At 40.7% G+C, this 13108-nt stretch overlaps 1 pseudogene; it reads right to left on the reverse strand.

The window, feature by feature from the left end:
* Positions 1-1051: 1051 nt before the first annotated feature.
* Positions 1052-13108, reverse strand: LOC104105208 (origin of replication complex subunit 2-like; annotated as a pseudogene).

Below are 13108 nucleotides of genomic sequence, written 5' to 3' on the forward strand. Positions count from 1 at the left end.
CAACCCCGAAATGAGATGGGGCTCACCAAGTCAGTTGGGAAGACTGAGCACTGCTATCACTGGTCAATATCCTCCGTTGTGGAACCACCAGCATCCATTAAAGATGCAGCGCCCCCGAAAAAAAGGGACGTTAGTACATGTCGAATAGTACTAGTATGAAAACCAAACACCAATTTAAGAACTCGAAAATACAATATGAACATGATGAACAAGGGCGACAATAGAATAGCATAGATAACCGGTTAAACCAAAACAAGCTTATCGAGAGTTGTCATTAACATTTATAGAATTCAAGATGAGATCCTCTGTAACCATTTCCACATAAAGAGGCCCCGCCGCCTCACCTCAATGTATGCGGGTGGAGGTGTAATCTCAATACCAAAACTCTACTCAAGTGGCCCTGATGCCTCACCCCAATGTATGCGGGTGGAGGTGTAAATACAATACCCATTTACACACAAAGTGGCCCCGCCGCCTCACCCCAATATGCATGTGGAAATGCATCAACGATATCAATATATAAACAAAACGGTCATGCCGCCTCACCCCAGTATATATATGTGGGTGGTGGTGCAACAACCATACCAAAATCATACACAAAGCGGCCTTGCCGCCTCACCCAAATATATGCTGGTGGAGGTGTAACCCCAATCACATTCTCTACACAATTTGGCATAATAGTTTTTCACATAAATCACAACTTGAAATCATAACACATAAATACACAATCAATAGTTTGGAACACATCCTCAATTAATAATGCAATATCATGAGAGCATTTGAAACACAAATTAAACATATATCTTTGTCACAAAACTTATTCGGAATACTCAACTTGTAATAAATATCTTGGAACTTACAAGGATATTGGGGTTCCAATTCTTAAAGAAGAGTTTAGCCAACATACCTCAATTGAGCTTCCTTAAACTCTAAAATAATCTGAAATTTTTAGCAACTTTAATCTATTATAGAAATATAACAAATTGAACCAAAATTAGGAAGATAATCGTGGTTTTAGCTCATTTGAGCATTTTATTGTTATTTAATTTTTGACTCTTAGCATTATCACTATATTGTGTTTTATTGTTATTTGGCTTAACTAATGGATTGGGTTAAGTGTCATCACGACGGGTTAAATTTTGGGCTGTGACAAATTACTACGGTTACAAACATTCCAAAAGAGGATCTAATAAAACCCGCACACCATATACAATTGAAACCAGGAGAACGCCGTACCTTGCTCTCTCTTTAATATTCTTGATAGACTTTCCATACTTCACAGTTCACAGATATCCTAACATGTCAATGTGACAGCCAGCGGAGAACCAGGCTAGTATATTTCTTATGCACAAGTAGTGAATAGATGCACTTGTCTGCACATGAAAATTTTCCCATGCATAAACATGCATCAGATTTAAACCTGCCATTTAGTAATTTCTTCTCTTGTATAGAAACTCTATTAAATGATCTCTTCGATAAGTTTCTGAAGGGCTTCATTTGTAAGTGGAATATACAAGCAATCTTGACCATTCGAACTTCTTTTGGTTTTGATAAACTCATGGTCCTTAAATTCTTTAAGATGTGAGTTCAAAGCAACTTGAGCTACTCACCAGGAACCGTCCTCGGCATGTACAGATTATTGATTGGCATCCCTGAGAATTAAGAACAATGTCCAACTTAAATGAATGATTAATAGCAGATCTAATTGCATTCAACATACAGGAAAATTGAAATAAAAATGGGGAAACCAACGTATGAAAGAACTTGCCTTCTTCATCAGAATGCGCCAATTGATATTGCTCCGCAAGAACTTTAAACGCATTTTGAGCATTTGGTTTCAGACTCTGTAATGATGGGTCCATCTCATTCAAAAGCCAAAGTAATAGATATGTGCCTAAGAAAAATATTTGGCTGAGAATTTCTTTGGTTTGGTAGCCAACTTTGTTGAATTTCTTTGGTTTGGTAGCCAGATTTGTTGAATTGTCAACAATGAAGAAAAAGAAGGAAAAGTGTGTGAAAATTGTCAAATATAGTAGGCTTTAGAGAGTGAGGCTTCGGCTATAAAAGGAGAGCTTTGGCTCTCATTTCTACACACCAACAAAGAGAGAAAGAAAGTGAGGTTTCATAGATAAGGTATAAGAAAATAGTCTGTGAGAAAAATAGAGAGTGAGCAATATTGTAGTGAGGTGGGAATATCAAAAGAGGGTTATTTTTTTTGAGTGTTGTCGTGGTCTTTGGAGTATTTTACTCGGACCTACAAAGTGTAAAATTCTTTTCTATAATGATATCAGTTACTCGTCTTGAGGCCGTAGTATTTCCCTTATTCAAAAGAGTTTTCCACGTAAAAATCTTGGTATCGTTATCACTCTTTTATTCTTGTTAATTACCGTATCTCGGTGCTACGTTATTATTTCGCGTTTATTACTGTGAATATTATTTCTGTATGGAATTTATTCCCAATAACTGGTATCAGAGCACAGGTTCTGCTCATTCACAGAAATACTATTCACTATCGGTTGTACTATACTCGGTGAAAAATAAAAATGTCTGGAGTAAAGTATGAGGTAGCAAAATTTAACGAAGATAGCGGTTTCTCAACATGGCAAAGAAGGATGAGGGATCTGCTCATCCAACAAGGATTACACAAGTTACTTGATGCTGATGCCAAAAAGCATGATATTATGAAAGCTGAGGATTGGGCTGACTTGGATGAAAGGGTTGCTAGTGCAATCAGGCTGCACATATCAGATGATGTGGTAAATAACATCATTGATGAAGACACCGCATGTGGCATTTGGACAAGGTTGGAAAGCCTATACATGTCCAAAATACTGACAAATAAATTGTACCCGAAGAAGCAGCTATACGCTCTACACATGGGTGAAGGTACGAATTTTTTGTCACATTTAAATGTATTTAACAGACTAATCACATAGCTCGCCAATATCGGAGTGAAAATCTAGGAAGAAGATAAAGCCATATTGCTGTTGAACTCATTGCCATCTTTGTACGATAATTTGGCAACAACCATCATGCATGGTAAGACTACCATTAAGTTGAAAGATGTCACATCGGCTCTTCTACTCAATGAGAAGATGAGAAAGAAGCCTGAAAATCAAGGACAGGCTCTCTTCACAGAAGGTAGAGGCAGGAGTTATCAAAGGAGTTCGAGTAACTATGGTAGATCTGGAGCTCATGGGAAGTCTAAGAACTGATCCAAATCATGAGCCAGAAATTGCTACAATTGTGATCAATCAGGTCACTTCAAAAGAGATTTCCCAAATCCAAGGAAGGGCAAAGGTGAAAGCAGTGGCCAGAAAAATGACGACAACACAACCTCCATGGTGCAAAATAATGATAATGTTGTCCTCTTCATAAATGAGGAAGAGGAATGCATGCACTTGTCAGGTCCATATTCAGAATGGGTAATTGATACAACAACATCTTACCATGCTACACCGGTAAGAGAAATTTTTTGCTGATATGTAGCAGGTGATTTTGGAACTGATAATGGGTAATACGAGTTACTCAAAGATTGCGGGGATCGATGACATTTGCATCAAGACAAATGTCGGATGCACATTGGTTCTAAAGGACGTGCGGCATGTACCTGATTTGCGGATAACTTAATCTCGGGAATTGCTTTAGACTGAGATGGATACGAGAACTATTTTGCAAATCAAAAGTGAAGACTCACCAAGGGATCATTGGTGATTGCAAAGGGAGTTGCTCGTGACACGTTGTATAGGACAAATGCAAAAATATGCCAAGGTGAATTGAATGCGACACAAGATGAGATTTCTGCAGATTTGTGGCACAAAAGGATGGGTCATATGAGCGAGAAGGGATTGTAGATTCTTGCCAGAAAATCACTCATTTCTTATGCCAAAGGTACAACGGTAAAACCTTGTGACTACTGTTTATTTGGTAAGCAACATAGAGTCTCATTTCATGTGGAAAAAAATTGAATATACTTGATTTGGTATATTATGATGTTTGTGGTCAAATGGAAATTGAATCGATGGGCGGTAACAAATATTTTGTTTCTTTTAGTGATGATGCTTCACGAAAATTATGGATTTATATTTTGAAAACCAAAGATCAGGTGTTTCAAGTTTTCCAAAAGTTTCATGCTATGGTGGAAAGGAAGACAGGCCAAAAGCTAAAGCGTCTCCGAAGTAACAATGGAGGTGAGTACACTTCAAGGGAATTTGAAGAGTACTGTTAGAGCCATGGGATCAGACATGAAAAGACAGTTCCTGGAACCCCACACCACAATGGAGTAGCCGAAATGATGAACTGCACCATTGTGGAGAAGGTGAGAAGCATGCTTAGAATGGCTAAACTGCCTAAGTCATTCTGGGGTAAAGCAGTTCGGACAGCATGTTACCTGATCAATAGGAGTCCATCAGTTCCGTTGGCGTTTGACATCCCAGAGAGAGTTTGGACCAACAAGGAAGTGTCCTACTCGTATCTCAAGGTGTTCGGTTGCAGAGCTTTTGCACATGTACCAAAGAAGTAGAGAGCAAATCTGGATGTTTAATCCGTTCCCTACATATTCATCGGATATGGAGATGAAGAGTTCGGATATAGATTGTGGGATCCTGTAAAGAAGAAGGTCATCAGAAGCAGAGATGTAGTCTTCTGAGAAAGTGAAGTTAGAACTGCTGATGATATGCCAGAGAAGGCCAAAATTGGTACAATTCCTAACCTTGTTACTGTTCCTTCTACTTCTGACAATCCCACAAGTGCAGAAAGTAGGACCGACAAGGTTGCTGAGCAGGGGGGAGCAACCTGGTGAGGTTATTGAGCAGGGGGAGCAACTTGATGATGATGTCGAGCAAGTGGAGCACCCCACTCAGGGAGAAGAACAACCTCAACCTCTAAGGAGATCAGAAAGGCCAAGGGTAGAGTCATGCAGGCACCCTGCCACAGAGTATGTTCTCATCACTGATGAGGGGGAGCCAGAAAGTCTTAAAGAGGTCTTGTCCCATACAGAAAAGAACCAGTGGATGAAAGTCATGCAACAAGAGATAGAATCTCTACAGAAAAATAGCACGTACAAGCTGGTTGAACTTCCAACGGGTAAAATACCACTCAAATGTAAGTGGGTCTTTAAACTCTAGAAAGATGAAAATGGCAAGCTGATCAGATACAAAGCTCGATTGGTGGTTAAAGGCTTCGAACAGAAAAAAGGTATTGATTTCGACAAAATTTTCTGACCTGTTGTCAAAATGACTTCTATTCGAACAATTTTGAGCTTAGCAGCTAGCCTAGATCTTGAAGTGGAGCAGTTGGAAGAGGAGATTTATATGGAGCATCCAAAAGGATTGGAAGTATCTGAAAAGAAACACATGGTGTGCAAATTGAATAAGAGTCTTTATGGATTGAAGTAGGCATCAAGGTAGTGGTACATGAAGTTTGACTCATTTATGAAAAGTCAAACATACATAAAGACATATTCTGATCCATGTTTATACTTCAAAAAATATCTGAGAATAACTTTATTATATTGTTGTTGTATGTGGATGACATGTTAATTGTAGGAAAAGACAAGGGATTGATCGCAAAATTGAAGGGCGATTTGTCCAAGTCATTTGATATGAAGGACTTGGGCCCATCACAACAAAATTCTGGGTATGAAGATAGTTCGAGAGCGAACAAGCAGAAAGTTGTGGCTGTCTTAGGAGAAGTACATTGAACGTGTACTGGAACGCTTCAACATGAAGAATGCTAAGCCAGTCAGCAAACCTCTTTGATAGTCATCTAAAGTTAAGCAAGAATATGTGTCCTACAACAGTGGAAGAGAAAGGGAACATGGCTAGAGTTCCTTATTCTTCAGCAGTCGGAAGCTTGATGCATGCAATGGTATGCACCAGACCTGATATTGCTCATGCAGTTGGTGTTGTTAGCGGATTCCTTGAAAATCCTGGAAAGGAACATTGGGAAGCAGTCAAGTGGATACTTAGGTACCTAAGAGGCACTGTAGGAGATTGCTTGTATTTTGGAGGATCTGATCCAATCTTGAAGGGATACACAGATGCTGATATGGCCGGTGATACTGATAATAGAAAATCCACTACTGGATATCTATTTACTTTTTTAAGAGGAGCTATATCATGGCAGTCTAAATTGCAGAAGTGTGTTGCACTTTCAACAACATAAGCAGAGTACATTGCCGCTACAGAAGCTGGGAAGGAGATGGTATGGCTCAAGCGGTTTCTTCAAGAGCTGGAATTACATCAAAGGAGTATGACATCTATTGTGATAGTCAAAGTGCAATAAACTTGAGCAAGAACTTCATATACCATGCAAGAACAAAGCATATAGATGTGAGATATCATTGGATTCGTGAGCAGGTAGAGAATGAATCTTTACAGGTCAAAAAGATTCACACGAGCAAAAATCCTGCTGATATGTTGACCAAGGTGGTACCAACAGTGCTACCTCCTCTAGATGAATGAGACTAGAGGGGGATATTGATGGGGTCCATCTCATTCAAAAGCCAAAGTAATAGGTATGTGCCTAAGAAAAATATTTGGCTGAGAATTTCTTTGGTTTAGTAGTCAACTTTGTTGAATTTTTTTGGTTTGGTAGTCAACTTTGTTGAATTGTCAACATTGAAGAAAAAGAAGAAAAAGTGTGTGCAAATTGTCAAATATAGTAGGCTTTAGAGAGTGACGCTTCGGCTATAAAATGAGAGCTTTGGCTCTCATTTTTATATACCAACAAAGAGAGAAAGAAAGAGTGAGGTTTCATAGAGAAGGTATAAGAAAATAGTCTGTGAGAAAAATAGAGAATGAACGATATTGTAGTGAGGTGGGAATATTAAAAGAGGGTTATTTCTTTTGAGTGTTGTAGTGGTCTTTGGAGTATTTTACTCGGATTCCTTGCTATAGTGATATCAGTTGTTCGTCTCGGGGCCGTGGTTTTTCCCTTATTCAAAAGGGTTTTTCACGTAAAAATCTTAGTGTCGTTGTCACTCTTTTATTCTTGTTAATTATCGTATCTCGGTGCTACGTTATTATTCCGTTTTTATTACTGTGAATATTAGTTCTATAGGGGATTTATTCCCAACATGTACGACAATTGAAGCTGTCTTCATACTTTGAGCAGTGCCCCCATGAGCGAGAATGAAAGGGGAAAACATTGCTTCAACCTTGTACGGAGCAAAAGTAGGAACATGGCACCAATACCTGTTAAACTGTGTACGAACCATCTTCTTGTCCCACACTGGTATACATGACATAGCCAACGTAGTAAATGTCAGACTTTTTCAATGTGACATGCACATAATAAATATAAGAGATCGAATTCCAGGTGTTAAGAGAGATACTAAAGAATGACCAGAATTTGATATTTCAGCATCAAATGGTACAGTTAAGGTGCTATATATTTACAGTCAATCAGAAATTAGCTAAAGGCAGCAATTAATACCTAGTAATTCTTAAAACAAGTAAAATTAGTAATAGGCACTAATACATGCAAGCTACGAAAAAGGACTTCACAAACCACTCCCTTACACCTCTAGACATCCCCTATTATGCACACGTCACATACATGCTCACCCCACACTTTTTCAGAAAACACTTACAAAGAGGAGCATTGACATGGTCAATCAAAGAAACCATACAGACATGAGAGCAAGCAGCAATGCTTGCAAGACATTGTTGGCTGCCAGAATCACGCAACCCAGGACCATCAATGTTATGAACAATGATGCAAACAAAACGCTCATCTTCTAGATTTGGTTTGTCTAGAAAAATCAAGAAGCTCATCCATGGATCTGGGGTTAAATGGTTGTTGGCTTTTAGACAGATTTCCTGAGGTTGTCTTTCGTCGCAATTTTAGTTGATCCCAAAGGAGCTCAGCTAGTGTTATCACCACCTGCAATAAAAGATCAATGATAGCAAATCTCTTTGTATTACTAGAATGATTTTGTGCCAGCAATGCGGACAGAGCAGATCCAAAATTTAAATCTTATGGGTTAAACTTTTAAAATTTTTAGTATTGAACTTATTATATTTTTAAAGTTATGAGTTCATATATATTATTTTTATAATTTTAATAAATTTTTACATGTAAATTTTTACTCCGCATCAAAAATTATGTATTCAATTGAACCCGTCGATAACACTCTATATCCGTCCCAGAATGCGGGTATTGTGCATCTCATGCAATCTTATCATATAATATCATAAAAGAGGGGTTGCTCATAACTATAATAATTGTTGATATTAATTAAGAAATACATAAAATTTAAAAAGAAAATTACTATCGTTATATTAAATCCTAGGCACGAGGAATCAAATGAACTGTGTCAAAAACTATGTATATTTTTAAGTATTGATAGCCTCCATAACACCAAGTAAAAGGAACATTTTGCTTTATTTTCAACCTCTGTGACGACCCCAATTTCCCTCTGTAGGATATCGTGATGGCACCTAGTGTCTAAGATTAGGTAAACCTAACATACATGCAGAATTTAACTGAGATAATGATAAACTTTTAAATTAACCAACAACTATCATAAAAAGGACTGTCCGAATATACCAACAAATTCCAAAACATATAACGGACCTACTCGAGTCCTAAAATCACGTCAAACAATATCGATTCTACGAATCGCAACCCAATTCAAGCCTATTAAAACTATGAACATCCAACTTTCAAAACTAATGTCGATTCATACCAAAAGAATTATAATCTCAAATTTTGCACACAAGTCATAAATGGCATAATGGACCTATTCCAACTTTCGGAATCGGAATCCGACCCCGATATCAATAAAGTCAATTTCCGGTCAGGCTTCTCAACTTTTCAAACCTTCAGCTTCCTTAGTTTCACCAATTCAAGCCGAAACGACCTATGGACCTCCAAACTAACATCCGGACATGCTTCTAAGTCTAAAATCACCATACGGAGCTATTGGAACTGTCAAAACTCCATTACGGAGTCGTCTACAAAAAAATCAAACTACGGTCAACTCTTTCACTACGAAACTCACCCGAACCAAAACCAAATACCCCCTAAGTTACATAACCACAATACGACATAGAGGAGGCAATAAATGGGGGAACGGGGCTAAAAATACTTGAAACGACCGGCCAGGATGTTACATCCTCTCCTTTAAATCAAACATTCATCCTCGAATGAGTATAGAGACATACCTGAAGTGGTGAAAAGATGAGGATAACGGCTACGCATATCATGCTCGGTCTCCCAAGTTGCCTCCTCGACTGGCTGACCCCTCCACTAAACCTTCACTGAAGCAATGCTCCTTGACCTCAACTTCGAACCTGCCTGTCCAAAACGGCCACCGATTCCTCAACATAAGACAAATACTTGTCCAATTGGACTGAGCTGAAATCTAAAACATGAGACATATCACTGTGATACTTCCGGAGCATAGAAACATGGAATACCGGATGAACTGCAGCTAGGTTAGGTGGCAATGCAAACTTGTAGGCCACCTCATCAATTCTCTCAAGAATCTCAAAAGGTTCGATATACCTTGGGCTCAACTTGCCCTTCTTACCGAACCTAATAACACCCTTCATAGGCAAAACCCAGAGCAAGATCCGCTCTCCAATCATGAATACAACATTGCGAACTTTCCGATCTGCATAAATCTTCTGTCTATATTGGGATATACGAAGCCAATCCCGAATCAACATAATCTTTTACAAAGCATCCTGAACCAAGTCAGTACCCAATAGCCTTGCCTCACCCGGTTCAAACCAACCCACCGGAGACCGATACCGCCTCCCATACAAGGGCTCATACGGAGCCATCTGAATACTTGATTGGTAGCTGTTGTTGTAGGCAAACTCTGCAAGAGGCAAAAATTGATCCCAAACACCCCTGAACTCCATGACACATGCACAAAGCATATCCTCCAACATCTGAATAGTGCGCTCGGACTGTCCATCCGTCTGAGGATGGAATGTCGTACTCAACTCAACATGTGTGCCTAACTCACGATGTACGACCGTCCAGAATTGCGATATAAACTGCATACCCCGGTCAGAGATGATGGATACTGGCACACCATGAAGTCGGACAATCTCACGAATATAGACCTGAGCCAGCTGCTCTGAAGAATAGGTAGTCACTACCGGAATGAAATGAGCTGACTTGGTCAACCTACCCACAATCACCCATACTGTGTCAAACTTCTTCTGAGTCTGTGGGAACCTAACAACAAAATCCATGGTAACTCGCTCCCATTTCCACTTGGGAATATCAAGCCTCTGAAGCAACCCACCTAGCCGATGATGCTCATACTTCACCTGCTGATAATTTAGACACCGAGCTACATACTCCACTATGTCCTTTTTCATCCTTCTTCACCAATAGTGTTTCCTTAAGTCCTGATACATCGTAGCGGCACCCGGATGAATAGAGTACCGCGAACTGTGGGCCTCCTGAAGAATCAACTCATGCAAACCATCCACATTGGGCATGCATAACTGGCTATGCATCCGTAACACACCGTCATACCCAATAGTAACCTCCTTGGCATCGCCGTGCTGAACCGTGTCCTTAAGGACAAGCAAATGGGGGTCGTCATACTGACGCTCTCTGATATGATCATATAGAGAAGATCGAGAAACCACGCAGGCTAGAACTCGACTCGGCTCTAAAATATCCAATCTTACAAACCGGTTGGCCAAGGCTTGAACATCCAATGCTAATGGCCTCTCCAGTGCTGGTAGATATGCTAAACTGCCCAAACTTTGTGCCTTTCGGCTCAAGGCATCGACTATCACATTGGCCTTCCTAGGATGATATAGAATGGTGATATCAAAGTCCTTAAGCAACTCTAACCACCTCCGCTGCCACAAGTTAAGATCCTTCTATTTGAATAGATGTTGTAGACTCCGGTGGTCGGTATATACCTCACAAGGGACACCGTACAAATAGTGCCACCATATTTTCAAGGAATAGACAATAGCTGCTAACTCCAGATCGTGGACAGGATAATTCTTATCATGCACCTTCAGCTGTCTAGATGCGCAAGCAATCACCCAACCATCTTGCATTACCACCACGCCGAGGCCAACACGTGATGCATCACAGTACACAGTATAAGACCCCAAACCCGTAGGCAATACCAACACTGGGGCTGAAGTCAAAATAGTCTTGAGCTTTTGAAAGCTCTCCTCGCACTCCTCAGTCCATCTGAACGGAGCACCCTTCTAGGTCAATCTGGTCATAGGAGCAGCAACATATAAGAAACCCTCTATGAAACGACGGTAATACCCGGCCAAACCAAGAAAACTCTGGATCTTAGTAGCTGAAGACGGTCTGGGCCAACTCTGCACTTCTTTAATCTTCTTCGAATCTACCTTGATCCCCTCACTCGACACCACATGACCCTAAAATGCCACCGAATCAAGCCAAAATTCACACTTCAAAAATTTTGCATACAACTTCTTTTCTCTCAAGGTCTGTAGCACAATCCTCAAATGTTGCTCATGACCGATCCTCCCGGCTCTGGGAGTACACCAAGATGTTGTCAATAAACACAATGATGAATGAGTAAAGATAGGGATGGAATACACTATTCATCAAGTGCGTGAATGTTGCTAGGATGTTGGTCAGCCCAAATGACATCACAAGAAACTCGTAGTGACCATACCGAGTCCTAAAAGCAGTCTTCAGAATATCCGAATCCCGAATCTTCAGCTGATGATAACCTGACTGCAAATCCATCTTTGAGAACACTCTGGCACCCTATAGCTGATCAAGTAGGTCATCAATACGTGGCAATGGATACATGTTCTTCACTATAACCTTGTTCAACTGCCGACAATCAATACACATGCACATACAACAATCCTTCTTCTTTACAAACAAGACCGAAACACCCCAAAGTGGCACACTGGGCCGAATGAAACCCTTATCAAATAACTCTTGCAACTGCTATTTTAACTCCCTCAACTCTGCTGGGGCCATATGATATGGTGGAATAGAAATGGGATGAGTGTCCGGCAACAAGTCAATACTAAAATCGATATCCCTATCGGGAGGCATGCCCGGAAGATCCGCCTGGAATACATCTTGATAGTCTCTCACTACCGGAACTAACTCAACGGTAGGAGTGTCAACACTGACATCTCTCACAAAAGCTAGTTATGCATCACACCCTTTCCCAACCATCTGTTGTGCCTTAAGGAAGGACACAACCCTGCTAGGAACATAATCCAAAGTACCCTTCCACTCGAACCACGGTAAACCTGGCATAGCCAACGTCACCGTCTTGGCGTGATAGTTAAGAATAACATGATAGAGCGACAACCAGTCCATGCCCAAAATAACATCAAAGTCTACCATATTGAGCAACAATAGATCAAATACGGTCTTAAGACCACCAATAATGACTAAACACGACCGATACACATGGTCAATAATAATAAAATCTCCACAAGCGTGGAGACATAAACAGGAGAACTCAAAGAATCACAAGATATACCTAAATACAGAGCAAAGTAATATGATACATATGAATAAGTGGAGCCTGGATCAAATAATACAGATGCATCTCTATGACAAACCAGAACAATACCTTTGATAAATGCTTCTGATGCAACCGCCTTTGTCATACTCGGAAGAGCATAACATCTGGCCTGGCCTTCCCCGCGAGGGTGACCCTAACCGCCTGACCTCCACCCCTAGCTGGTTGTGCAGGTGGAGCAGCAACTGGCACAGTAACCACGGCCTGAGAAGTCTGGGGACCCTGTGGAGTACATGGAGCCTAAGTAGTCTGTGGAGGTGCACCCTTCCTGAGTCTGGGGCAGTCCCTCACCATATGACGAGTGTCACCACACACAAAACAAGCTCTTGGAGGACGTGGCTGGTGAAACTAGCTCGGGCCTGGTCAGCTGGACTGACCGCTGAAAGTACCCCGTGCAGGAGGTGCACTAGACAGTGGCGGTGCATAATGGGAAACCTGAGGCCTAGAAGTAGCCGGAATACCACTGGAAGCTGGAAGTGCTGAATGAACTGGACGGCTCACATAGCCTCTTCCATGACGGGCTGCAACTGGGGCCTCTTGGCCTCCCTGTCCTCTTTCTCCCAGCCCTGCATGCCCTCTAATCTCCAT

The sequence above is a fragment of the Nicotiana tomentosiformis genome, chromosome 11, assembly GCF_000390325.3.
Source record: "Nicotiana tomentosiformis chromosome 11, ASM39032v3, whole genome shotgun sequence".
In the NCBI taxonomy this organism is placed as follows: Eukaryota; Viridiplantae; Streptophyta; class Magnoliopsida; order Solanales; family Solanaceae; genus Nicotiana; species Nicotiana tomentosiformis.